Below are 4,408 nucleotides of genomic sequence, written 5' to 3' on the forward strand. Positions count from 1 at the left end.
GTTGTATATTATTTTTTTTCTAGAATTAAAACACTTCATATTTTAATGTTAGACTTAGAGTGAATATGTAGTAGTAGATAAAACAAGGAAACCAGCAAGTAGTAAAATTTGTTCCATTCGACGTGCGCGATTAGCGTTAGGAGAAAGGGACAAATTTTACTGGTGGCTGGTTTCCTGTGATAGTGTTAGGAAATAAAACAAAATTTTAGTGGTGTTTCATTTCCCTGTTTTTTCCACTACTCACTGATTAAGACTTGACGTTCAGCGTTCTTTTTTCCAGATGAAGTCAGCTCAGCAACAAACAGTGGTTAAACAACTGTTTTACAAAATAGATTCAATTATATTAAAAGTTTAGTTTGCCTTATTTGAGTTGTACACTTTTTCTACGACGATATCCATTACATATTTGCTACCATGAAATCAATATAATTTTGGTTTTGAACAAATGGTTTTGAAAAATTTGTGTGAAATGTGAGAGAAACCACTCAGTGAAATTCATTTCATAGTTTGAATACTTTTTCAGTTATACTTTAGTCGCCTCTTTGGTATTATGTCACAAAAGAGATAAAAACCCGGGTCGAGAAAAAAAAGCAAAAATATGTAAGATAAGCGGTGAAAAGTTAGTTTTTTCACCGCAAATTTCGTACATAATTTGGCGGTGAAATGCGGTGAATGCGGTGAAATTCTGTAAGTTCACCGCTAGACTAAGCGGTGATCTTACAAAATTTCACCACAATTCACCGCTAAAATATGTAATTTCACCGCCCTTACAAGGGTCCGAACCTCTCACCTCCTGCATGTCATCCACTTCTTCTTCCACTGCGCCATCTCTCACTAAAGTCTATTATTTTTTGTTTGAATATAAATCGAATTCACTCTACTTTCTGCAAAACATGCGCGGTGAATTTTTGTAAGATTTGCAATTTTTAGCGGTGAAATTACATATTTTAGCGGTGAAACGTGGTGAATTTTTGTAAGTTCACCGCTTACTCTAGTGGTGAAATTACATAAATTCACCGCTTAGAAAAAGTGTCAAAAAGATGTAAGATTAATGGGTAGTTTTATTGGGAAGGCAAATCTAACAATTCCTCCCACACTCACCATTAATTTCATCGCATTCTTTGCTGATCTCAAACATCTTTAACAATTTTTTCTAAGCGGTGAATTTATGTAAGTTCACCACTAAGTTGAGCGGTGAATTTATGTAATTTCACCGCATTCACCGCTTATCTTACATAATTTGGACACTTTTTTTCGAAGCGGTGAATTTATGTAATTTCACCGCTAAATTCAGCGGTTAAATTATGTAATTTCAGCGCTACCAGCCGATAAAGTTTTTTTCACCGCATTCACCGCCTGATTTATGTAATTTCACCGCATTCACCGCTTGTCTTACAAAAATATCCGCATTAACCGCTTATCTTACATAATTTTGCGTTGAATGGCGGTGACACCTCGACCCGGGAAGATATTTAGAAAACTTTTCAAGACTAAGATAAAGTAAGGAAAGGTTGTGATCATTTTTCACAACATCACGAAGTAGATGAAATTTCTTAGTGGAGGAATTCAACAAATTAGATGGTAGAAAGACCAGATTAGATTGGTAATAGAAAGAGCAAAGGTTGTACAGAATGAAATTGCTCAAAAAATATTTGAACTCAGTTTTCTTTTTAATTTAAAGAAAGCGAGATTGGTTTTTTTGTATTTTAATGCGCACAGAACATTTTTTGAAAGGATCAGGAGCATCTGTTAAGTTGATTTTTTCAAATCAAAGTACGAGCACATTTCCTGTAAGGCAAAAACTTAGTTTGAGAATAACAAGATATTTTTCCCTGTGAATAAACTGTAACTTTTTCATTCTTCTCTTAAGTTAACCGATACAGAAATGTCAGTAATTATTTTAGTTTCTAAGTTGCCATCTAATATCCGTAGCAATATTTCGACAGCTTAGATATACAACAAGAATTTTTCACGGTTAACAGCAAACTGCCATTGATGTTGCTACCAATCAGTTTTAATATGAAAGCTTCATATAGATTAGGGGACTGAACAAAGTGTTACCAGAATATTTTGCGTGCACATAAAAAATGCACGGTTTTTGCAGGTTACCAATCATGGCAAAATGGGTTTTTCAAATCATTAAAGAAGTGTGGTCCTTTTCCATTATAGCAACACCCCTATCAATCTGTAACCCCGCATTATGTTATATTTACCATGATTTGAAGGGAGGCTTCTATTCAAATGGGCACTAAATTGGGGAGGGAAATTTATGACAGAAAAATCCCGAGTTTGTTTGCCACAGTTCATTGGATAGTTTTCCTAAGTATAAGCGATGAAAAACAAAAACTGACTCGTGATTCAATTTCTTGCAAAAATTTTGCAAGACGTTGAATTCTGGAAAGATTCATAAGTCTTTTTCTGAAATCAGGAACGACAGAACTTCAAATAAAACGACACTCAGCTAGCTTCAGAATACACGCCTGAAGTAATTCCTTAGTGCAGCGTTGGAAGCAAAATTTCGAAAAAACTTTTTTCCATTCAGGTCAAATGATTGATTATCAAAATATATACGAGAGCCATGCGTGAAAAACGCAATATTACCCAACAGCCTTGCAGCAAAAATGCTGCAAATTTAAAACTATTTTGCTATTGATTATGTTCCGGCAGAAAATTGAAAAAAAAATGGAAGAGATATGTATTAGAGTTCAAGATCATGAGTTCTATGAAAACTATGGTTCATTTCAAGTAACTGGTTTTGCTTCAACTAAATGGAGACCACATTTGGAACAAAACCCATAGCTAAAAAAGAATAGTCGGTCAACTATGATCGTTTTTGTAGTTTAAAGTCATGCTCTGATTTGTTCTATCGAGTTCGAATTTATTTTGAAGTCATATTTTTCTGTTTGGGTCCACAGCTTAGTGGTTGTGTTGGAGCTGAGCTTAAGGAATAACAAAATTGCGTAGGACGAAAACTATTACTGTGTTCAATTTTTATCCCGATTATCCATCCCCTTAGCGAGGAAACTGTGTATAGCAAATCAGAAACAGCCACGTATGCCACGTCATCACAAAAATTGTTAACAAACTGAACAAAAATAAGAACTCACAATCTCAATATCTTGTCAGCCTAGCAACTCGAGCTAGCAAATAAACTCAGCAATAAAATTAGTGAAATAATATAGTCTTGAGCAGTATAATTGTTACTGTGTCTTGCTAAAACCAAACCCTTGAGCAGTATATTTGATAAATTTATTTTGTGTCTTGATAACAAAAATTTGCCTTGAGCAATATTCTATCAAAAATTGTGTCTTGTATCGAAAACGTCTCGAGCAGTGAATTCAATTTTCTGTGTCCTGATTTCCAGTCTTCAACTCGTGAGTACTCTGCGAAAATCGCAACACACACACACCCAGGATTAAGTTATAAACCAATTTTTCATAACACTTCTTAGGCATATCTTTTTGCCTTTGATTTGTTTTATCAAAACGATTGAACTGGTAAACATAAAGAGATCCCGTGTTGTGTGATCTGTGGACCCAGTTCAATTGAGAAAAAATCCAATGCTAATTTAGTCAAATTAGTTAATGCAACGGTAAGTACAGCAGAGCGGATATACAGTTACAAAAGCAAACTGCATCAACGAAGTATCCGGACAGATTTTACAACCACTCAGAACGAACTGGGCGGTGTAAAACTTTCTTTGTGAAACACAAGGAGAGCAGCCGTTACATTTGGTCCGCCGAACCGGACAGTGGAATAAATTGCTGTCCAACCCAACAGTCGAAATCACGAAGTCATCGACGAACGAGTACAAAACTCAACGAGCAATTCAACAACGCAAAGCCAATTAGGCAAAGCAGATAGGAACGTTGAAAAGCATAACTCAATTAAAGCAAACAAACAAAGGAGCTGTAGAGATTCAAGCTGCAGTACCGAAGTACACAAGAAGTGACTCCGTCACAGAGTCAAAGCGTTTTGGATCGACAGATCAACAACATGCGAAACAACTGGATTGAGAAGCAGGAAGAAGGTTTTGAGCTCATTAAGAATCGAGATCGACCAAGCAAGCTCAAGACTCTTTATCAGCAGATACTGCGATTGGACGACAGCAATCAAAAACTCGTGATTAAGAAAGCTGAGACTCTCCGAGACCCAGATATTTCTTTAAAACGCAAACTTGAGACAGAAAAATACTTTCAATATTTGAACGCAGAGTGATTACCGTATATCCACAGAGAGACAAACATGTCAGGCCAGCAAAGCCAGTCAACTCTTCATGCCAATGAAGAGCAACCGCCTGCGAACAATGAGCATCAGTTAGAACAAAACGTTGGAATTCCAGAGTTTAACCAAAAACATGATAGCACAAGCTATGCAACGACGAATACGGTTACACGAATCGTGCAGA

This window comes from Convolutriloba macropyga, chromosome 10 (genome assembly GCF_964194025.1).
Source record: "Convolutriloba macropyga chromosome 10, txConMacr16.3, whole genome shotgun sequence".
Lineage (NCBI taxonomy): Eukaryota > Metazoa > Xenacoelomorpha > Acoela > Convolutidae > Convolutriloba > Convolutriloba macropyga.